Genomic DNA, 25,140 nt, shown 5'->3' on the forward strand with positions numbered 1-25,140 from the left:
TTCCTGCAGCTGACAGGGAGCTTTTATGGCCAATCTGGGGAGGTGCAAAAGGCCAGGGGCTGCAAGCTGCCATTAGAAGTGCCTCTGTTTTGTAAAAGCTGCACATCCTTTATGCTGTCATGATGGAATTCCCCCGAACAGACAACACAGGCCAAAAGTTAAAAATGTTACCATAGGAGGGAATGTAGGTTAAAGTGCCTTTACATTTGTTATCCTTTTATTCTCTCCAAATTAAAGTCCATCTTAAAAAAACCCATAGCTCACTTACAGGACTTACTTCCCTTTTGTGGTTTTTGTGATCAGAAGTCACGCCTGGCTTGCCAACCTGATCTCTCAAGGTGTTTCAGCACAGTGATCTGTTTGAGTAATGCATCCTAAATCTGATCCCTTGGAAAGTGAGGCACAAATGTTGGCTGCTTTGCTGTTTCTCCCAGTGGAAGGACTGGCATGAAAATTGTGCAAATAATCCTGAGAAGGGACAACTTCTTCATGTCTAGGGCCTGGTGCTTATCTTCATTTGTATCCTAAAAGAGAGGCAAAGTCCAGGCATGTGCAGAGATCCCACCAATAAACAAATTCAGCTGTTCACAGCTGTTCTGTGAACTCCTCTCCATTTCAAAATCTTGTGGTAAATCAATGTTAAATGAACATTTCCAAGTTGGGAGCTGCATTTTGTTGGTGCCTGTGCTGGCTGGGGGTATTGTGTACCCACAGAGCTCTGTCTCAGTCCTGTAGCATCTGCAGGCCGAAATAAATGAAAATCACTAATTGCTTTCAGTAAGATGGGATTTTTGTTGGTGATTTTTCCAAAAGATACTTTGATTCTGAGTTGTGGGGGGTTTTTAACATGATGATGTGTAGAGTGCCTTTTTTTGCTAACTGTCTCAAAGGATGGCTGAGGGGAACAAGATTTCTCAAATTTGTTGCATTGCTGTAATTACTTGACAGACCAAATTATTGAGTGGGATTGTAAAGATGGAGTTTGGGTTTTTTATATTTTATGCTTTCGTATTTTCCACTGGTTGCATTGAAAATGGTAATTTCTGCAAAATTTTAATATTTAAAATTTTAAAAATCCTGTCCCTTCTCAAGTAACTCCTTTGTGAGAGCAGGGAGAGAAGGTCTCAGAGGAGCAGTTTGTGGTCCCTTAATGGTAAATACTTGCACTCAGGTTGGAACTATATTTAAAAGGTTCCTTTTCCTCAAGGCTCCTCAAGCCTGATTCAGAGAATTGGACAAGAGGAAAGATATACCTGTCAGAGCAAAAATCACCTGCTGAATTTTGTTTCATTCATTAATATTTTTTTTCGCCATTTCTTCATTGTTTTAAAAAATCTGCATTGAAATGACAGCAAATGGAAAACTAAAATGCTGGTAATGTGATGGGAACAGATGCTGAACTTCAATCCCTTTGAATGCATGGCTGCCAAAGTAAGCCAGAAATTTTCTCCTGAAAAACAAAGGAAACTCTGCATTCTCTGTGTTGAGTTTCCATTTGTTCTGAGTTTTTCCAATGCACTGGGGGTGAGAGGAGGCTGTGTGCCTGCAAGGATATGGATATGCTTTAATAAATTAAACACTTCTGTTTTTCTGCCATTATAAACCCAATACTTTTTATTGATTCATGCAAGCCTCAGAGATTCTTTTCCTCTGAAGGAAAGAGAACTTAATGAAAATACATAATTTGGCAGTAAGGATGTTTTCTGCTCTCCCCTCTCTCTTTTTTTCCCCTTACCTAGCAGTTTTAGCCAGTGTAAAGTTGTGGCACTGATTAGCCTGGCAGCAAAAAGGGTAATGGTTTCTTTCTGAATGTGTGAGAAGGTGGCAAATAATGCAAACAGAAAAGCAGCTTGAAGCAATTAAGGTGAGTTAGTCTGGAATAAAGGGCTGCAAGTTCTCCCCCAGGAAAACACAATTTCTGGAACAAGTTGCAGATTGAAGAGAGGCCCCAGGAGGTTTCACTTCCATTATTGTTCACCTGTGCATCCAAGGAGCTCATAACAATGCTATTTCTGGAAGGGAATCTCACTTTGCTACTATATCAATATACATGGTACCTTGATGGAAATAGCATTCCATGCATAACATGTTAAATAATTTAGCTATTTTGAGTAAAACTGTTTATCTGGGAACTCAGCAGGTTTGCAGATTGGTGTCACAAGGCATTGAAGAAACAGCATCAAGCAACTCACTTTATTCTAATAGTATTTTATTTTTAACTTGGCACAGATGAATAAGGGGAATTGAAAATGTTACAGCTACCATATTCCTTTCCTCTCCCATTTCTCTTGAACCATACATGAAATTTAAAAAATATATTTTCTACAGATATGTACCTGTTAAAATGGTAACCGTTGAAACTAGAATGATAATATGAAAAGTGACTAGTTACAGATTTTTTAGGCTGAGTTTCAGAGGCATAGTCAGGCTCAGGCTGAATTGTAGTACATAAAATAGATATTATATATATATATATTATATATATATATAATTGTGTATATATATATATATGTATATTTCTATATAATCCAGTATTTTATACACTGACCTCATAGTTGCGACAAGCCAAACCCAAACTCACAAACAGGATCTGTGAAAACAGAGAGGAAAGGGGCACTGGTTTGATTTGCTTTGCTGAGTCAGGACTCTAAATACAGCAGAAGTCTGACCTAAAACCAACTTGACTACAGAAAAAGTGGGTGCAGGTTGTTCCTCACCTCTTCACCACCTGTGGGATATTTGTTGGAGCAGGAAAGGGAAAGACTCTCAGAGCTGTCACACACTTTAAAGAGAAACTCCAAAATCAACAGCATGCAGGACCTTTATTAGCCAGTGATCCATCCTGGTGGGTTCATATTCACATTTAGGACAGGGCTCATCTGACTCAGTATATACATTTCTAGTGTCAAGCCACATTCATGACTTTATTGCAATTTGAAATGTAAATTAAGATGCCACACGTAACCTTCTAATTATTTGTGTTTCTTACTGGTTTGAAATAATTTGCTGTGGCATTTGGATGTATGGAAATAAAGTCCTTTAAATGCCATCAAGTGGTACACTGATGAAATACTGTTTATTGGTAGTTGTAAGTGATTTGGTGTTGGTGTTTAGGGATGTATTTGTGGATGTAGGTAGATTATAATGTAGTTCATCACAACATGAATCTAAAGGAGAATGCTTATTCTTCTTGATAGCTACTATTTTAATAGTTAATGTACATCTTCTTTACCACTTTCATACAAAGAAAATGAATGGAATCCCTCACTCAGCATGTCCTGGGATGTTGTGGACATCTTCTCATTAAAAATCTTTCCTTAGGATTCTTTTCTTTTTGAGAAGCTGAGAGGCCTCAGGAACAAAATGTAAACAATGGTTATCTGCTGCTGTGGAATGCGACAGGTGCATCTGTGATTGGTCTCATGTGGTTGTTTCTAATTAATGGCCAATCACAGTCCAGCTGTCCAAACTGTCTTGGTCAGTCACAAGCCTTTGTTATCATTCTTTTTCTATTCTTAGCCAGCCTTCTGATGAAATCCTTTCTTCTATTCTTTTAGTGTACTTTTAATATAATATATATCATAAAATAATAAATCAGCCTTCTGAAACATGGAGTCAGATCCTCATCTCTTCCCTTATCCTCGGGCCCCTGTGAACACGGTCACACTCCACTACAAATAGAACTTTACCTATGGAGTCTCCTTGAGAGAAAGGCTTCTCATAGCTGATGAAAATTTGAAGTTATGTACCAAATACAATTTTTTTGTAGCTTCCCTAGCATGAACTGGTCACATATGTAATGTTTCTGTAAAGGCTGGGTTATATTTCCATAGGAGAAGCACAAAAAATATTTCTATTTTTAGTAGCCAGGCTGGGGATTAATGTTTGGCTGTCACCACAGTAGGCTCAGAGACCCAAAAATTCCAGCATTTTCTTTTTTCAGTGGCCAGCTCCTGTATTTCCTTTCAGTTTTAAGGCTGAGCTCCTCAGTCCTCTTGAGATACCACAGTCAAGCCAGGGTGGCTCTGACAGCTATGGGAATCCTCACTGGAGTAAAGAAATCAATTGAGAGGAGCAGAAACCCAAAGCAGAACCACAAACCTGCCCCAGCTTTGGAAAACTGACACTGCTCACAGGGATTTCTAATTTAGTCTGTGCTGCATTAATATGCTGCACAATTCTCAGATAAAGGTAAGCCAAATTTGGCTTTCCATTTCTCACAGCAAAAAAAGACACTCGATACTTTAAAAATATCACATCATTTATTATGGTGAAATCAAGCATTAAATACAGTGGTGAACAGATGAAATAACTGTCTTGAGAATTAATGGAAAGTCAGGTAGGACAGGGATCAGAATATTCAAATTATTCCAAATGCTTTCTGTTTATAGTTGGATTTAGGACATAATGCAATTTAAATAATCTGCAAATTCTTTATCTGTTTTTGATGCCAAAGCTATCACAAATCTCTCCTGACCCTCCCCTAGTATGAGTCTGTGATTTTGCTATAGAAACATTGATAGAAATCAGTATAAATGTGTTACTCTATATGTGTGCATTTATGTTAAATACCTGATTTAAATTATATAATCTTCTATTGTAAGATTTTATTTATTTTTCCTTCTTGTTCTGTACATTTTGAAGACAAATTTATTTTGTTTTTCAAGGTACACAAACATAGATCCCCTCCCTCCACTCCCAAATTAAACCCATCAGTTCTTACAACACCAGTCCATGTAAATAATTTGGGCCTGGATTATGTGAGGGTGGAATGATTATGATGGTGAGAACGTTTCTGCCTCCCTTTTTATACTTAAAAAGGTTCTTCCAGCTGATTTTTACAGCCTAGATGATCCATTCTTCATCTTCTTTTATTATCACTTAACATTGTTTGCAGATTTGTGTCTCTGTTGCTGTTACTGATAAGGAATTTCTTTAGACTGGGTTGTGTTTGCATCAGCAGAATCTGTGAAATTCATTATATACACAGCTAAAAAGAAAATGGAAAATACACGCTTATATTGGTTCCAGGAACTATAAATTTATTTGAGCTGTAACATAATTTCAAAGTGATTTCTTGTCTAAGATAAAATTATTTTAAAAACACACATTCTTTCCTTAAAATAGTTGAAAATGTATTTTCAGTAATATATTACTATGACAGCAAAAAAGTAGAATAAATAAAATCCGAAGCTGATGAAGAGGAAGGAAGGAGCAGGGTAATTTAGAACTGAATTTTTTCTGGATCTGATCTTTAGATATTTCCTGGGAAGGAGCTTGCTGTGGCATTGGAAGCTGCAATGCTTGAGGCAGCTGTAGAATTGATTTCTGTGGAGTGACAATGCCACTGGATGCCAGCCCCTCACTTTGGAATGAAGTGTGTAATTGTGTTTCCTAGAACTTTCCCCTCCACGATGAGGATCACAAACAGCGGTGTGCACTTATGAATAGTTGATAGATAAAACTTTTCAGCATGTCTTATTTAAAATAGTGCCCTGCAATGCCTTGCATTCTGTGTATTGCAGAGCCTGGTGCACGTGTGTTGACTGAATTCAGATTTTCTACTGACTCTGGGACAGAGGTGAATTCTGCTCACAGCTGTTTCTGCCTCCCCTCACATCTTGTTCTCCCTTTTTGATGGAAAGGCTTCCTTAGCTCATGATTTTCATTCATCCTCTGGATCCTGAGCACATGGCCAAGTAGCACAGTGGTGAAAGCCAAGTTCTTTCACCAGCAGTTGGTTTGGAATTTTGTTAATGCCATCAAACTTCTCAGGCACAAATTATTCACTTCTGTGCTGAATAATGAGCTCAGCTGAGCTCAGTGAGTTCCTTTAGAGCTCCCATTAGCAGTGAGATTGTGCTCAGATGAGCTCCATTCAGAGCAGTCCCAGGCACAGGTTATGGTCTCGCACGTTAAAATCAAGTGTTAAGATCCCCTCTTGGAATGAGGGATAGGATTTTTTGAGAATCAAATTATTTAACAGGATGGTGTCTTGCTAATTGGTTTTTTGGTGTTCTGGGGATGTCTTTGCCTGGTTTACTGTAGCATCAGCCAGTTCATCTTCTCACCTGAGCCTCTCCCAGGGCTTTACCTGAGGAATATCAGAGCTGGATGTGTGGAGAGGACTTGGCCAGAGGACAGGAGGGATCATTTTGGGAAGGGTTGAGCTTTGTGCTGTGTTTTTGCTGGTCCACAGGCTCAGCATGTGGGGTTTTCTTGGGGTCTCTGAGCCTTGGGGGCCTTTCCTGCAGGGAGAAAAGGGATACCTGGCTTAGTGCTGTGGCACTACCACACAAAATGAATGACACACACTGAGATGTCTAAGGCAAAAAAAGGTACATTTATTTTTGGGCTTTGATTTTTAGAGAGTTCTAAAAGTGACCATGGATTGGAGGATGAAATTGCTACTGTCAGGAAAACTAATCTACAAACACAAGAGGTTTATGTCCAAAAAGGAGATGGAGGAGTCCTTTTACTTTATTTGAATAAAGGGAGAGACCATGGGGCATTCCCTTGGGATCTCTCTGATTTTTGGAGGACACAGCCTCCTTTATATCCCAATTTCCAGCCACATTTCTGTCTCTCTTTCCCCATTTCTGAGGTATTTGAGAGGTTCAGACTTCCCAATACACCTGATACCTAAGATTTCCCTCTAATGTATAGCCCTCCTTTTAATTTTTAATTTTTATGGATTTTAGGGATTTTTCTTTCCCCTTCTTTCTTTCATCTTTCAATGTCTAATTTTGTTTATCAGCAAACTTGAAGTTTATTTGTAAAAACAAACATCTTTTTCCATTTATCAATCAGTGGAACACTTCCCATTGTTTCTTTTATCTCTCAGTGCTGGTTTTATCTACCAGCAGACCCACAGCTTGTTTGGAAATACAAGTCCACTATTCCTCTCACTACCTCTCCAACCACACTGGTCAAACCAACAGTCTATCAATTCTCTCTTTTTCTAGAAAGGAATGCAAAACAATTATTATTTACATGAAAACTCCATTACAAAAATGTGAACATCAGAAGGTTTAGAAGAACTTTGGAAGAACAGGGTGACACGGAGCAGCACTGGGAGTGCCTGCCTGAGCAAGGGCTGAGGGGCTGGGGGGTCTCTGTGGTCAAGATGACCCAGAGATGTGTCAGAGAGTCTCTGTTCCCAGCCCAGGAACCAAAGGAGGAGTCAGGATTCTTCTGTTCTGGTTTTCAAGGTTGTTTATTTTCTGTTTTCTGTAGCATTCTTTCCCTGGCCTGCTGAGGTCCATTCAGCAGGTGAGTCAGGGGCTCACTGCCCACCCTCAGGATGGTGTTATCTTTTTATACCAAAAACAACCTGTACATTATTTACAATTATTTTCCAATACTTCTCATCTATGTTGGACAGTGTGTTCCTACTCTAAACCAATCCAAAAGTGCCACCATCACCCAGAAGATGGAGGCTAAGAAGAAGGAGAAAGAAGGACAGAACACGCTCAAATTCCTCCATCTTGGGACCCTGAGCCCCCATTCTAAAAACCCCAAAATTCTGCTTTTCACCCTGTGACAAACAAGCTATCACTCTACCTAAACTTTGGTGACTTGTGAATCTTCACATTTGTAATTGTTTCCATGGACTAAAATCAAAGGCACAGGGGTTTTGGGCTCTGTGCCAAGGTCCCTGAGCCCCCTGGCAGGGTCTGGAGCCATACAGGGCAGTCACAGGGATGTCCTGGGTTCTGACATGAGGGAAAGCACATCCTGTGTCCCCCTGTTGAGAGTTTTTTGCAGATTGAGGAGGTCTTGCTAGACAATGGCCATATTCAGCTGATTCACAATCCAGCCTGCTTGTACTAATGGACAATGAACACGTTTCACAAACAGTGAATAATGGGCATATTCAGAAATGGGCTTGGGATATCCTTGAAAGAGATACAAGAAGAGGAGTCATCAGGACTCAGCAAGTTTGGGAAAGTAAGAAAAAGGTGAGCCATGGGTGGGCCAGACAACCACAGCAAGACCTGTGAAAAATTAGATGATCCAATCAGCATTCTAATTTAGACATGTGAACAGCCAGGATTAACCAATCATGTATTAGCTAGACATGTGTGGACAGTAGAGATTTATTATAAATATAGTCCTTTTAGGGCCAATAAATTTGGCCTCACTGGATCATGTTGGTCATGGTGTGATGTCCCTGACCCTCTGCACCCCGCATCCCCCTGGGCAAAGCTGCAGCCAGCAGTGAGCCCCCATCCCCAGGGCTGTGTGTGCAGCTGGGGCAGTGCCAGCAGGGCAGGGGTGGCCCTGGTGACAGCAGGGAGGATGGATGTGCCATCAGGGTGATTTGCCTGACAGCACGTGGCTCCCTCCCCGGCTCAGTGCATGGAGCTGTCACCTTCCCAGGGACTGAGGCAATAATTTACACTAGGAGCACTGCTGGGAAGGTGATGGCACAAGGAAGGTGCCATTCAGCACAAAAGCTGACAAAATCTGATTGTTAAGTACCAGTCAGTGCATTCAACTTCATCTCTCCCTAAAGAGCAGGGAGGGAGAGAAATACCCTGTATTACACAGAGACATGTTACAGGAGACAAATGCCAAGTGAATTCTCTATAAAACTGCTGTGCTTTAAAGCATTTTGCAGTCAACAGCCTGTCTTTTGTCTGCCCTTCCTTGTGACAGCTGCAGTGTGCCACAGACCTTAAATCAACAAAAAGCACTGGAATATCCTGCTCTGGCTGCTTGGCAAAGAGCTGCTGTTCAGGTCTGCCTTCTTTAGAGAACCTGGCTCCCCCAGCACATCTCCTGCCTTTTCTTGTCTGTTCTGAGACTTTTACTTTTGTTTGCAAATTTCCTGTCAATTCAGGAAAATGGCACTGTGGTTAAGAAATTAATGTAATTCTGATACAGATGTTTCGTAGCAGAAAAGATTGGCAAAAGCTGTAGTGGAAGGAATGTGGTGTTTGTGAGGGTCCCCAGGATGAGGTGAGAGATGAGACTCTGACTTCATGCTCTCAGAAGGCTGATTTATTATTTTATGATATTATATTATATTAAAGAATGCTATACTAAAGAAATAGAAAGGATACATTAGGAGGCGTAACAAGAATGATCATGAAAGCTCCTGACTGACTCCTCAGAGTCTGACACAGCTGATGGTGATTGGTCATTAATTAAAAAAAATTCACATGGAGCCAATCAAGCATTCACCTGCTGGTAAACAATCTCCAGATCACATTCCAAAGCAATCAGATAATTATTGTTCTCATTCCTCTCTGAGGCCTCTCAGCTTCCCAGGAGAAAATCCTGGGCAAAGAGGATTTTTCAGAAAATATAATGGTGACATAAGAAAAGAAGAATTGAAATCCTGATTATCAGGTGGAGAAATAACAATTAGATCCGGTGAGCTGCGATTTGTGTAGTGAAGGCAGCACTTGGAAGCAGAGGGAATGTGGCATAAGGGAGTTTGCTGAAATTCCTTGTGCCCTTAGGTGGAAAGTTGTGTTTAGAAGGTGTGAAACAGTTTCAAATGCAGTCTGAGTCTGGGCCCAGAGTTCTGCTGATGGTGTAAGCAGGCAGGATTTACAAAGGGATTGTGGATGGTTCTTGAGGAGAATATTATTTAAAACTTTTTCTCCTGGCACTCTGTGCTGGAGATGAAGGACTGAGCAAAAAGGCTTGGTCAGAAACACAACAAAACCTTCAGAACTGAGCTGAACTATTTTTCTTTTTGTCAGTCAAACCAATCTAAGAATCACTGAAACAAAGGCTCTCAAATAAGTCCCACTGTAGGATTGGAGGGATTTTCAAGCATGGCAATTTGCAGTGAGCTGGGACAACTATTAATTACTCCATCGGAATGTGAGAAAGGGATAATTTTTTTCTGCCAGTTTACACCATAGAGTTTTCATTAGGCTAAAAGCATACCTGGTCAAATGTGGGGTTACTATTAGGAGCTTGAATACTAAAAGGTTATCATCCTTTTTAGTTTACTTAGAAACATAAAGGTTGAAATTAAGATTTACTTTATCCTTGTCCACCAGGTTGAAATAATTAACCTGAATGCCTTAAACATAAGGATTTTCTCATTTGGCTCTTAATTTCTTGTAAAGACTCCATTAATGCTTAAATTTCTCCAATCTCTAGTGGGATCTGTTAATGGCCTTACTCAGTGTCAGGGAAAATCATTGGTGCAGTGTTTGGAAATGGAGTTAAGTCAAAAGTTCCACTAGTTGCTCTTTGTTAAAATAATTGACATGTCCATTTGTTTATGTAAGAAACCTTCATTTATTTGCCTTTTCTAAAAACTTTTCTCCTTTTTTTGTTCCTTTGGAACTGCCTTAAATGATTGGAGTCAGACAGGCAAAATTTTCCCATTATCAAATCTTCTTTTTTTAATATTTTTTTATATTTTGGAAACAAGGAGAGAAATTATTTCCTTGACAGCTTTTCCACAAACTGGAGCAGTGTGTGCTTTCTTCCTGCCACATCCTGCCCCCACTGTGAATGGCAGTGCTCCTATCTCAGCCTCTTAATGGGAAACTCCTTTTTTGTGTGCTTTCACACCTTTGTGTCATTCAGTGAATTTTTATGCAGGTGAGATGAGAAAAAAGAAAACAACTTTCAATTATCTTGTGTTGCTTTATGTTTAAGTTCCCATTATGGATCTAATTGTGGTCTGTTTGCTGCTTCATTTTCTGGTGAGTTGGCTTTGGGGTCACAAACCGCATTGGCTTTTTCATCCTAAGAAATATCAGACAACACAAACCTGAAGCCTCAAATGATATTATTAATCTCAGAAAAAAAAGCAGTGATTTTGTTCATGTGTTTTTCAATCAATAGCAAGCAAATCAAATCTCCATGCTGGCTAAAAATGCTCAGCACAATTGCAATAAGGAGCCAATTGCTGCAAAAGTCAAATTAATTTTAAAAACATTTAAACAAACACTTCAGAGATGCATTAATAATTCTGAAATTACTCAAATCATGTTGTAGATATTTATTACACATATTTTGCACACATTCCAGGTTCCTATTTCTGCTGTGCACCTGTTTTTATGGACATTTTTGCCTTAAGATTATAGCCTGGAAACCCCAGGAAGATGTGCAAGTGAGGAGGGAGAAGTTACATCCAGTCCATAGTGTTGACTTCTGTTGTTAGTACAGTCAAAACAGATAATAATGGTAAAAAAGTTCAGCTAATTTCAGTTCTCAGAGCATTTACCTTTATTTGGGTTTTTTTCAGCTTGAGCCCCTGGTTTTGTGTTCTGTGCATTCTGTGGAGTGTTGCATCATACTTGTTTTTGGTTTTTTTCAGTTGGTTTAGTTTTGTGTCTCTTTGAGAAAATGCAGTTGTATTGAGCAATTGAGAAGAAAGCTCCAGAGAGGTCTTAATGTATGGAATTTGTCACTGTTACTGCAATCTGTGAACAGAAAATAGACTTTGTTTTGAAATTCACTTTTTATCTCTGTCCTCTTCACTACCCAGCAGAATGTTGGTGGTTGTGGGGATGGGGAAAAGGAGGAGGAGCCCTTCTGTGTGCTGGGATTTCCTGGGGCTGTAAGGGATGCAAAAGGCAACGGCAGAGAGGAGAGGGCAGAAATGCTGAATATTCCTGCTGTGCTGCAATGGCATGTCCTTGTTTCATATCAAATATGTCAGCAATCCCCTTGATTTTATTATTTGTAACACAACTATTTTTATTGCAAACAGGTCTGGAGTTAAGCACAGTTTAATTCTCAGTTTGGGCACTAAAGCTCTGAACGTGTTTATTTCCTTGGGATGTGTTTCCATACTTGCCTGGTTTACTTTGATATGTTATTGTTTATAGCGTAATTTCTGGACTCCAAATCTGCATTATGCTTTTTAAAATTCCTTTTCACAAGTTCAGAAATAAAACTCAGTGAGAAAAAGCTGTGAAATGAGGCAGGCCAAGCTTTACAAATTGCAGAGTAATCCCAGACTGCTGTTTTACTACAATTTCCAAGTTATCTCTGCCTGGAGTAGGAACAAAACTCTTTAATATAGGGCTGCTCTCAAGTTTTATTAAACCAGTTGCTTAGTGTGAAATTAATTTGTTCAGGAAGGAATATAAATCAGCTGAGGTGAAAGAAAATTGATTTTTACACCACCTTTCACTTGTTGCACTCTTAGTACTATGAGCTTCATTAGACCCTTGGAGTGTTTATAGGTGTTATAAAATGTTTAACACTTGATGGATTGAGGTGCTTGAAGGGGTTTCAGGCATTAGAGGATTATACTGAGATTCCTTTGCTCTCAGTCTGGAATTTGGCATGCTGGGAAGGAAATGTGTGCTCTGTGTTGTCGTTTTAGCCACAAATTGAAAGTTTTTGTCTGGAACTACAGGACTGATAGATGCAGTGAGAAACTTCAAGTCTTGGAAACAATGCTGTAGCACCAAAGGTAAAATTGGTGTAAATAGTGTCACAAATAAAATGGAAGTCACAAAAAGAATTGGGAATTATGCAGGAATTCATAAATGTTCCAAATGGGCATTTTTTGCTTCTGTGTCCCAGCTGTCAGTCCAAGTTCCCAGAAGTGTGATACTTGAGGTGATTGTCCCTTGCAGAGAATGCATAATTATATTTCTATTATAGTACACATGCTGGCATGGCAGAGTGTTTTGCCATGGACTAAGAGAACAAGGTAGAAAATATAAAAATACAGAGAAATCCAATCGTGAGAGATATGAAACAGTTCACTTTTACGTTGTAGGTCTTAAAACTTTAGCAGTGTAGTTTTTTACTGTGTTGTCAGAACTTTTTAGAAATGCAGCAGGTTCTATATATAATGACAGTAATTTTCTTTCAGACTATGTAGTAGATGTGTGCTGTCCTAAAGCCAGGTGAGATATGGAATAAATGGAATAATGCCTGTGTTAGGTTTGTGGGCTTTGAGCTTTTGCCTCATGTGCAGCAGCTGGAATCAGCAGCCTGGACTGAGGCTTTTTGAATCCAGTGTAACTCTTGGTGAGTTGCAAATAGAAATAATAACTTAGATATTATAGGTGGCAAACAGCTTGGGGCACTTGGTGGCTGCTCTGGAGGCTGTGGCTGCTCTCCAGCGGGGCATTGCTGAGCAGAGTTCTGTTAAGGGATGTTAAGTTTGGAAAATACATCCAGAATGCTTCCATGCACTGCAGATCCTCACTCAGTGTGTTCCTGGAGGTGTGTTTGAGCCAGCTGACTCTGAGTGAATCATTGCTGCTGTGGTGGAGCAGCTCAGGAATGAGTTTTCACTCCCTGCACACCTGGAGCAGCAGCCAGCACTGCTCGTGCTCCCTGGTCTCCTGCCAGTGGGGCAGGGACAGATGCCACTCTAATTAATAGTCAAAATTAATATCCTTCATGAATGGAGATGGTTGAGGGAGGGCAATATAAACAAGTTAATTTTCTCTCTGTTTCCAGAGATTGATTTTTCTCGTTGTGTCCCCATCCCTGTTTACCTTGAGAGTTTGTGTGAGCGTGGAGAGCAGACAAGCACAGCTCCTGAAGGACATCAGTGTACAGTGCAGAAATGAAGTTTATTTCAGAAATACAAGCTGTGTGCTGATTCTTTATCCTTCTAACCAAAGATGGGTATTTACTTCATGAAGTAAAGTTTTTTTATTTCTTCACTATTAGCAAATAAGAAAAGCTGAAATCAATCTTTCTTCATATTCCTGGATTTAATTTCAAAATTGTGATAGCGTGATACATAATTTAGAGTACCTTGGACAGAAGTTTTCTCTGAATTCTTATTTGAAAAATTTGTTGTTTTCTTATGATTTTATGTGCCTTTAGTCACCTCTGAGGTTTGTAACTGGGGTGCTGCTGTTTTTCTTATGCTTCAATAACAGCACGTCATCTCTGGTTTGCCTCAGCAAGCCAAGGAAAACATGGAAGGATGTAGCAGGTTACTTCCCACCATTCAAAAGGTATTTTGGTTCCAAGGAAGTACAAGCAGTGCATTCCTTCTGCAGTAAAAATGCTGGCTTGATTTGGAAAAAAATTTCCTTCTAAGAAACAGCTAATTTCATTGATAGCACATTAACAGAATATGTAACTCGAGTAAAGATGCAACAATAAATCAAATAAACCAATTACATAAATTGGAGCATCTTTGAAAAGTAGGACAAGTTAGCTGAGTGTGTTATTTATTTAATACCAACTTAATATCACAAGAGCAAACAGTAAGACAGGTAAAGTACATTAAAATATTAATTATATGGATCCATGCTATAACTTATAAGAAATGCTTACTTACTGCTCCTCCTCAAGGGAATTGCTGATAGAAGTTAAAGCATAGCATCTTGAATTATTCACAAGTATCTGAATTATGATGGGTAGATCTAAATGATACCCAGAAGAGCTTTGATGTTTAAACAGGACAAAGACATTTTACCTGTTCTCTCTGACTTTTGGCTCTGAGACTTGAATCATTCCTTCCTGCACAGATTTTCAAGCTGCAAACTATGAAAATATGTTTTTGAGTAAAGAAAATAATCTTGTTTTGGTTTAGTAGGCTAGATCTTAATAATGATTTAAAATGTTTAATACTGTTTTTCATTCCAAAAGCATTTTCAAAATGTTTTACAAGGTAATATTTGGGAAAAAAACCCAAAATATTGCCATGATTCCTTTAGACAAACTGTTGCCTGAGAGCAGTGAGTTTCTGATGCTTTTGAAGTGATTGCCTTCTGTAGCAAGATCCTGAGCCATTTTTAATTTGACTTGGAATAAAATTCCATTGGAGCAAGAAGTTATCTCCCAGTCCTTCCAACAATTACTCTTTTAACCCCTGCAGAGATGAAGACACCTTTCAGTGCAGCCAGGCAGGATTTGGTTATTGCCCAGAAGATTGGGTGACTCGGGCTGGGATTTGCAGCTCTTGGTAAATGTGGCAGCTTTTTGAATCCAGTGTAACTCTTGGTGAGTTGCAAATAGAAATAATAACTTAGATATTTAGCTGGCAAACAGCTTGGGGCACTTGGTGGCTGCTCTGGAGGCTGTGGCTGCTCTCCAGCCCTCATTGCCCAGGTCAGGGTCAGCCCCAGGGACTGAGCTCCTGCATGGAGAAGCCAAAGAGCAGCAGAGCAGCTTTCAGGAGGATAAATGAGCTTGGAGAAGATTCCTCTCCTCTGAGTTGCCAGTGGTGGGGAGTGCACTGAGGCAGAGGCAGTTTTGGCAGGGAGGATTGCTCACACTCCCACGGGCAGGGCAGCTCTGAGGAACATCCAGGTTTGGTGTTGCTTCAACCACTTCATCCACAGTTTGAGCTCAGGTTACTGCATTTCCATATCTGCACTCTCTAAAGAGAAATGCTGATCCATTGCTTAGCATTGGAAATGATCTTTTTCTAAGGCTCAGTTAAGAAATCCGTGAAGAAAAATATTTTATTGGAATAGAGGAGCTATTGATTTATTTCTGTAATAAGTCTGAGGAGTGAATGCTGATTGTGGGTGGAATCCCTGAGAAATGTAGCTTTGGTCAAGAAGAGAGTAAGGATGAACAGCACTTTATGCCATAATAATAATTTTTGTATTATCTGGAGATTCAGCTGCTTATTCCCTCTGTAGAATGAGAGTAGTTCCATTTCCATGGTATAAGCCAGACTCCACTGCGCCTCAATCCTCTGTATCTTGTGTCCTGTGGCATTCACATTCTCTGAAAATATCCCTTTGCCCAGGATTTTTCTCCTGGGAAGTTAAGAAGCCTCAGAGAAAAGGAAAACAATTCTTACCTCATGTGCTTGTCCTGTGTTGTGCTCACATGTGGAATGTGTTTGGGGATTGTTTACCCACAGGTGATTGTTCCATTGCATTCTGCTGGGAGTTGTTTTCACTCTTTGGTCAATCAGGGCCAAGCTGTGTCAGGGCTCTGGAGAGAGTCAGGAGTTTTCATTATTATCTTTTTAGCATTCAGTAAGGATCCTTTCTGTATTCTTTAGTGTAGTTTAGTACAGTGGTCTTTAATATAATGTGTCACTTTCATATTTTCTGGAAAAATCCCTTTGCCCAGGATTTTTCTCCTGGGAAGATGAGAAGCCTCAGAGAAAAAGGAAAAAAATATTATCTCATTTGCTTCTCCTGTGTTTTGCTGCTTTGAAATGTGGTTTGGAGATTGTTTATCCAACTGGTCATTGTTTCGTTGGTTTCATGTGAATTGTTTTAACAATGACCAATCACCATCAAGCTCTGTCAGGACTCTGGAGAGAGTCACACGTTTTCATTATTATCTTTTTAGCATTTAGTGAGTATCCTTTCTCTATTCTTTAGTATAGTTTTAGTATAGCGTTCTTAATATAATATAATATCATAAAATAATAAATTAGCCTTCTGAGAGCATGGAGTCAGACTCATCATTCCTTCCTGCCACAGGGCACCCCATAAATACAATAATGTCCCCCAAAACCTCTGATTCCAGGGGATGTGGGCACAGGGATGGAGCCTGAATTCCTGTCTGAATCCCCATGGGCAGGTCCAGCAGGCAGGAGGAGCTTGGTGCAGGGCTGGAGTTCAGGGTTTATCTCTTGGTTTCTGATGCAGAAAATCCAGCACTGACTGTCCTGGTGCTCAGGAAATGTAAATGGAATTACGGGCTGGGACTGAATGTGCAGATTTGGGATTGTTTTGGAAGGCAATTCTTCAGGAAAGCTTGCAGGGAGAATGATCTAGTGTTAATAGAGGGAGTTCTGTGAGGGTGCAGTATGAGGAATCCCTGCACAGAGTGAGACTTGTCGTGTTCAAAGTAGCGTGGGGAGTAGGGAAAGAAATGGAATAATTTAAATATGAAAGGCAGTGAAATGCAATGAATCAAGGTATGACTAACAAGGTGATTTAGTGAGATGGAGTTAAGCTGGATGCAATGTGGTTTTAAAAGAAAAAGGCGGATTTAGTAATAGAATTGTCGACATTTGAAGCAAAATACAAAACAAGAAAAGTGTCTAGGGGGAGCTAATGTTTAGTAGCAGTATTTTCAGTGTAAAAACCATCAGGAATTTAATTATAATTTTGTTCATTTTACACCATTTCCTACATCTATAACATTTACATAACAAACAAACAACAGCAAAAAAACACCCCAGGAGCAAGTTGCCAAGTTGTTGTAACATAAAATAAACATTAAATAGAAAACTTTAAAGAAAAAGAAAAATGGGCTATGGCTTAACAGTGCCACTGTAAAATCAGCAATTAATATATTACTGTACAAAGCACAGCACTAAGCAGTGTTGGATAAGATATGAACTAAAACATGACTAAGACTGAGGGCTAGAATGAATTTTAAACAGCACCTAGAAATTTGTTCATTGGTGACCCAGCATGGCACTAGTGAGACCAGAGGTTAGGTACCACGTTCTGGTAACATATATCTAGGTTTTAAATATTTCCAGTGACTTTGGCTTCACAGCTGACATGCTAAATACATGGCATAAATTGTTGGAAGTGTGGGCAAATTCTTAAATGGTTTAAAGTAGTGTGTTTCTGGCTGAAAGGATTTGACCCTGCAAAAAATGAAACTGCATAGCTTATTTGATGTATTTCTGTGTCTGATGAGCAAGACAAGGACTGGGGACACAGTGTTCTGATATTGAAATAAAATATTTATTTTGGTGCTTCTTTACCAATATCTAAATTTAGACTAAAATTTTATTTTCTCCTTCCATTGTTTCCCTCACTAAACATCAAGTACTGTTGTTTCTGAGAGGAAAATTGCTGATTCCTTTTAAGATTAAAAGAAGAATATTCAAAGTGAGCTCTGCACTGAGAATTTGTATGCTGAGCCTGTCAGACTGTGAATCTTTATTATTACTGAGCTTTATCCTTGAGTACATAGCTTGCAATCCAGTGTGAATATTAAGTGTCAGGCTCAGATGCTCTGTGAGGGATTTGCAGGGGCTGGCAGGCTCCTGTCCCACCATTCAGCCCCCTCCCAGTGATGAGGATATCGTGAATATATCATACCCAGGTGTCACTTGGCTGGGCTGCAGCTCCTGGTGCTGGGAGGGATGGAGGGGGTACCACTGCCAGCAGCCTGGGATTCTGCTGGGGTGCTGGGGAAGGGCATGGAGGAAGGAAAAGGTCTGTGGAACTGGTCACTCAGAAATGGTGATGTTTGCACTTCTGGTTCTTTCCCTGCTGAAAGAACTCTGGTTAAAAAACCTCACTATTGTATTAGCAGGGAATGCCCCAACAAAGGCAGGAATGATGAATCTGACTCCATGTTCTCAGAAGGCTAATTTATTTTTCTATGATACTACATTATATCAAAAAATACTATACTAAAGAATACAGAAAGGATACTTACACAATGCTAAAGAGATAATAATGAAAACTCCTAATAATGGACTCTCTCCAGAGCCCTGACACAGCTTGGCCCCGATTGGCCAAAGAGTGAAAACAACTCCCAGCAGAATGCAATGGAACAATCACCTGTGGGTAAACAATCCCCAAACACATTCCACCTGTGAGCACAACACGGGAGAAGCAAATGATACATGAATTGTTTTCCTGTTCTCTGAGGCTTCTCAGCTTCCCAGGAGAAAAATCCTGGGTGAAGGGATTTTTTCAGAGAATGTGAATGTGCCACAAGCACAGTTTTTGTTTATCCCCAAATAACCAATCTGACCCTAAGAATTTCCCACAGATGTCTATGGGTTACATAATTTATACTTTTTGGTCCTTTTTTCTCCCATGGAAAGTCATGTTACTCTTGGGGAAAATCTGCTGTTTGGCACAGCTGAGCTTCCTCCTTTTTTCCTTCTGATCAGAGCAGAGCACTTCCACTCCACTGTGGGATCTGCATGGACTGCTCCCTACTTGTGACTTTGCATTTTGTAATCATTGTCAAATTGCACCCAGCTGGGAGCAACAACAAGAAATAGCTCCTTCAGCCCAAGGCTCTCCTGTGTTGTGTAAAACAAACACTAACTTGGCTTTTTGAAATCAGTTGTAGTCATTTTATGTAGCAGGAGTAAATCTCCAAATATGCCAGGTTTAGATTATTTTATTTTTTGCCCTTTATTCAGACTGAAATAATTTTTTGCATAAACAGTAACAACCCTTTTGATAAAACTACAATGTGCCAAGGGTGCAGTAACCTCTCCCCTCTGTGCAGCATGCCCTGTGGTGGATACCACGGGCTGGGGATGCCTCCAGCATGGTTTGTGATATCTGGGGGAAGGCTGGACCCTTTCAAGCCCTGATGACCTTACAAAAATCCATTTTCCTGAAGATTGGTGTTTGTCAGCTGATCCATCTCACCACCTCTGTCTCCAGCATGTGAATTGATGTTTTTATTTTCTGTGATGATAGAAATGTCTGTGGATCAGAAAATTAGGTGTGTCTACCCAAATGAGATTTTTGCTTTGCTTTGTCCACAAGAGACAGGCTCCAGTCCGTGGAATGTGATGGACCCTCTAACTATTATTTTTCTGTTAGGGCTCAGAGATGTAGCCTACTGTTTCTCTAAGAATAATTATGCCATAAATCACAAAGCTGTTGGATAAACTGGTGGGCTTTGGTTTGTTTTTATTTTTTCTTATTCTAGTCTTTGATTTTAGATGTTATTGCCATCTACATTTCTTAAGCAATGTCAAAATTTCTGTTAAAAATAATAACAAATAGGTAAGCTTAGCCTTCTTCTCTCTACATGGGCTATTTCTTTCTGAACTGCATTGCTTATAGAGCTGTGATTTATTTCTTGACCTGTGATAGATGAGAGAACCACTAGTTTAAAAATGCAGAGTGCAAAGCCTGTGTTCTGGAAATGCAATGTTCCTGCTTCCCAGTGTTTGTCAGGGCTGACATCTCACCACTGGAATTGGTGGGAGGACTTCTCTAGTGGCAGATGAGGCCAGTTAAGCCTTTTTCAGATAATTTTGTTGTTTCTGCACCTCCTTTGAGCCTGTTGTTCCCTGGACTGAGTGGTCTCAGTCTGGCAGGCACAGCTGTGTTGCCATGGGGAGCAGCACTGCTGCTCTTGGTGGGATTTTCTACGTGCTCATGGGGCAGAACAGTCTGTGCTGTGGGAAAGTGGGGAGAAACAACCAACCAAACAAAAAATGTCTGGGACTCGAAAGAGTCCCATGGAAATAGGAATGGGGATCTCTGTGCCCTGGGCTCTGCCCCTTCCCTGCATTGGCAGAGGAGCTGAGGCTCTGCCTCTGAGCTGTCTCTGCAGCCAAAATTCTGAAAGGTTTTCTTGTAAGAGACCCACATTCCTTTCAGCTTCATGATATGTTTGCTGCCGTACTTAATCCTACAGGTTTTGTGCTGAGTAAATATGTAAACATCCACATGGCCTCAGTCACAGGAGTAACCCTTTTTAACTCAGTGGTTTACCTTCTTTTTTAGGTATTCATTTAAACCTTCTGGCAGTTTCAGTCACAGGTAGGGGGATATGCATTGGAAATGATGGTTTTATCTCAGGTAGGATATGGAAATAGAAGCAAGGATAGCTTGAGGTTATCCCAGTCTGGTTCTGTGCTGCAGCACGTGCAGCCCTGCTGGCCTTTAGGGCTCGGAGGGGCACAAAGGATTTCTTACACAGCTTGTGCAATATTTTAAAAGTAATATTTTAACAGAACTGTGCCATTTTTCCTCTGTACCACCATGCAGCTGTGAAGGCAGTGGTGGTCACCATCTCCACAGCACAGACCTTTCAGTTGATGTGTTGAAGATCTTCTCTGTTACCAGTCTTTAGTTGCACAGAATATGCACTGAGGGGCAGAGCCCTACAAAAGGAAGCACCTGGAGAGCTGTGCCAAGGGTTCAGGACAGAGCTGAGACTGAGTCTGTTCTCACCTTCCCAGTGTCTACCCTCATGTACAGGTACAAACAATACAGAGCATCAACCAGCAAACAGTGCAAACCACTAACATTTGCATTTAATATTTCCAATCAGTTCTTATGCCAAGAGAAGCTATTCAATTTTAAGTGCTATTTGGCCAAATCCCTGGTCAGATTCACCAAATCTCAGTGTTTATCCTCCTATCACAAAGAGGACTTCCATGATTCCATGATACAAGAATATGCTCTGCATCCTTTGGATTCCAAATGTGCTGTGCGCCATTTTAATTTTGAGACAAAAAAATACTTAATTTTGAAAGATCGAAACTGAGACTTCATAGAAAATTATTTTTTGAAGATTTTGCAGTATTTTTAATTTCATAGAGAATATTTGCTTCTAGCAAACACTGCAACTGATCTTGTTAATATTCTTCATGCTGTTACCCTTTGCAGTACCCCATGTGCATTCTTGCACCTGTAGTTGGTTGTTCTTTTTTTCTTCCACACAAAACTCCATTTCTGACATTGTATCAGTTGTTTTTTCTCCTCCTTGAGTTTCTTCTGTGCCCTCTTCACAGGACACGGCCTGTGTTTGGTGCTTTGTCCTTCCAGGTTCTGTGCCCCAGGCCACCCTGATCCCATGCTGCTCCTGTCACACAGAGCATTCCCTGGGACATGGGGCCACCTCTCCAGCACTGCTGGAGGAAAAGTGAATCTGTGGGGTCTGAACATGCATCCAGCACATCCTCCCTGGTGGCTGTGGCTGCACTGAGGGCCAGGTCTGAGCCCTGTGGCTCCCAGGGCTGGGGCAGCTCCCAGGAGCTCTGTGGTGCCCCAGGGAGCACAGCCCAGCTGGGTCTGGAGAGCAGAGCCAGCTCCATTTAATGCCTCAGGTTTGAGCTTTTCCATTTTTCAGATTCTGTGCTGCTTTAGTGTTTGAGGCTTCATATTCAGGGATGGTGAGCTCTGTGCACAGAGCGGGGAGACAAAACAATTCCTGCTGCAGCTGGGGACCAAGGACAAATGATCCAAATCTCAGGCCCAAGACCCTAAAAAATATGGGCTGAGGAGAGAAAAACAAGCAGGGTGGGACTTCGTGGGCTAAAGCTGGAAGTGGACAATGAACTGCAAGATGCAAATGGAGCAGAACTGATCACAGTGAGAGACCTCATGGCCTGTCACCCATTTTGGGGCTATTTTGGTTCATCTTGGGTGCAGCCCTGGCTGGGCTCTTGTGCTGCCCAAGGTGGATCCATTGAGGAGATCCTTTTAATAAATCCCTGCTTTATTCTTTAGCTCTGTCCAGCCTCTGCTCTAGAGCAGCCTTCCCAAGACATCCCACTGACAGCCCCAGGGTCCACCTGGGGGCTCCAGGAGCAGCAGCCCCCTGGGATGGAGGGGGACAAGGGGACCCTTGGGGTCTGGAGTCCTCACAGGAGCCCAAAGGCTGGAGAGAAGGGGCAGTGTAGTTAGAGGGCCATGTTTGAGGTCAGCCAGGTTGGAGATGGAAACCTCATGGCACAGTTGAGCCCAGAGCCTGAAAAATAATATTTTTTTCATTCTAATAGGAAATGCTGTTCTGTAAAGCATTCATTGTAACGACTGAATTAAAAGAAATAGCTGTACTAAGGTGTTGCTTAAGATTCAGGATTAAATTTAATGGTAATAAAGTGCAGCTAGAAATGCTCAGTAAATGGTTTCAGTCCCCTCTTCTAAGGCTAATCAAGGCAGTGAGCTGCTCTATGTGGAGCATCCTGGCATAAATATCAAATGTGATTTATCATATTCCAGTTGCATTTCGTTTTTTCTCCTTTTCCCTTTTTTTAACCTGATGTTCTGAGGATTTCCTTTTAGTGCCTACAAACATCTCCTTTTGACAGACAGTGCAAATTAAAAGATATGGCTGGGCAAAGGAAACTGGAACCCAAATATGCCCCCTGGGTTTTCATTTACAGTTAGAAGCTACAGACACAATTACTGCTGACAGAAATGCAGAAGCCAGTGGCAGAGTGCATGTGGCAGTAGAGTCGTGCCAGGCAGTAATTGGGAAGATTATTTTTAATCAGAGCATATCCTACAGCCCAAACATTAGAAATCTCTTGTAAGGCTGACAGGAAATTAAACTGAGACCAAACAAAAAAAGCCTCAAAATAGAAGTAATATGGTTAGAAGTCTAATGATGGCAGAACTCGCTGCTTGTTGTATTTGGTTGTTATCTAAAGGGATGGCTTTTAACTTGCAGCAAGAGATATCATTGTTTAATTGCATTTTTAGAACAGAATTAAAAAATATCAGATTAGATCAATTTAGACACAGGCTTTTGATAAAGGTCTGAAGCAGTAGATGTTAAGTCAGGCTTAGTAATTGTATATATGTATTAGTAGTGATTTTTATTATTGCTTTAGGTAATTTTATTTTCTTTAATATAATCCTTAATGAAACCACTTCTACTGGAAAATAACATCATGTCTGGGATGCTCTTGGAATGCTTGGCTCTGGTGATATTTTTGAAGCCTGGATGAGCTCTGTCTCAGTGACCCTGCAGAACAAGCTCAGCTTGTTGGGGCTGCCTCAGCTGCAGCCCTGAGGGAGAAATCCCTGGGGTGTCTCAGTACTGGCACTTTCACCTGGAAACACTTCTTCATTTTTAAGTGAATTTTAATAGATAGTCATCTGTGCCAAACTTCTCCCTACACGCTCAGCTGGGCTTCCTCCAACTGCCTGTGCAGTTTCCCTTGTCCCTGAACAGAGCAGGTGTGCTGTTTTCTGGGGCAGGAATTGATGTTCTTAGAAGGCTAACTTATTATTTTATAATATTAGGTTATATTAAAGAATACTATACTACAGAATAGAGAAAGGATACAGAGAGAAGGCTAAAAGATAATAATGAAAACTCGTGGCTCCTTCCAAAGTCTGACACAGCTGGACAGTGATTGGTCATTAAGTCAAAACAATTCACATGAAACCAATCAAACAGTGACCAGTTGGATAAACAATGTCCAAACCACATTCCAAAGCAGCAAAACACAGGAGAAGCAAATGAGATAATATTGTTTTCCTTTTTCTCCGAGGCTTCTCATCTTCCCAGGAGAAGAATCCTGGGCAAGGAGGATTTTTCAGAAAATGTGACAGTGACAAGCAGGAGCTCTGCTGCTCTTGGTGTGCCTGCCACGTGTAAATGTTGTAATACCAGCTGCAAGCAAAGCTTGGCTGACTGGGAGTTTATTTCTCAGTCATAGGAGTGCAAAACTTGCCTGTTTCATGTTTTGCCACAATTGATGGCAGTTGTGGAAAAGGAAATTTAGCACTGGCCATGTGCAGGTGATGTTTCTCCACAGGATTGCTTGTAGCTGTGTGGGCAGCTCTCAAGGGCATTCTGTGTCAGTGTGAGGAATAAGGCTAAATGCCCAAATCCAGAGCCAGCCAGGTTATCCTGAGACCTGCAAATAGGATTTTATCACAATTACAGTAGAGGTTTTTCACACAAAAAACTACTGGCATTTTCCAGCTTCTTCTAGTCTTTCCTTCTACTCAAAGTTGCTTCATAAAATCATGTGGATATGCCTGAAGTCCTGCTGGTTGTTTAGGTATTGCCAGAGTAGCTGGGTAACAAATCCAGTGTACTTGGTGAGGCAGATAATTTCAGTGCGTACAAGCCCTGGAAATTGTGCCCTGTTTACTGTTAGGAATTTTACTGACGTGGATAAAAAGCATATTAAATTTACTGACAGATTGATTTGATTATACTCTGACCTAAGTGTGTATTATCTTTGGAGACTCAAAATATGGACAAAAATTCTACTTTCAGGAGTATTTGTATCAAAGAATCCATAATGCCCTTTGCATGTGGAAATGAAAAATGCATGTATGGCTGAGCTTACTGTACCTACTGGAATTCAGTGAATAATTCAGCAAAATGTTACATGTCACAGCTGCTCATTAATAAGAAAGAATGGCAGGGAATAGTGTTACCCAATTGGAATTCCCAAATCTGTGCTTGTAAAGTATATTCTGAATGCCCCCCTTTTTGTTATGCATTTTATGACAACTTTTCTTTTGCAAAAATGCTGCAAATTTTCAATTGAAGGATACACAAAAAGCAAATTACAGTGGTGTGTTTCTGTTGAAACAGAAACCTGTGCTGGGGAAAATTTGCAGTTATGGCTTAATAATTTCTATTTTAGTAGGTGAATTTGAAATGAAAACATAGATTTTTAGTTTCAAATGCATTGCAAACTGTCCATGGAATGTGTAATAAATAATGAGGCTTGTGAATCGATAACCAGATTTTGCAGTTTGGCTTTGTACTACAATTAAAAAAACCCTTCTGACCCAACAGTGCGTGCAGTGACAGCCCAAGCAGTGGATTATC

At 40.5% G+C, this 25,140-nt stretch overlaps 1 protein-coding gene across 2 annotated transcripts in view; it reads left to right on the forward strand.

The window, feature by feature from the left end:
- The window catches only part of RBFOX1 (RNA binding fox-1 homolog 1), a 1,162,152-nt gene that overhangs the window by 469,441 nt on the left and 667,571 nt on the right, over positions 1 to 25,140 (forward strand). The gene's annotated exons all lie outside the window — the stretch shown is intronic.

The sequence above is a fragment of the Ammospiza caudacuta genome, chromosome 17 (assembly GCF_027887145.1).
Source record: "Ammospiza caudacuta isolate bAmmCau1 chromosome 17, bAmmCau1.pri, whole genome shotgun sequence".
NCBI classification, from domain to species: domain Eukaryota; kingdom Metazoa; phylum Chordata; class Aves; order Passeriformes; family Passerellidae; genus Ammospiza; species Ammospiza caudacuta.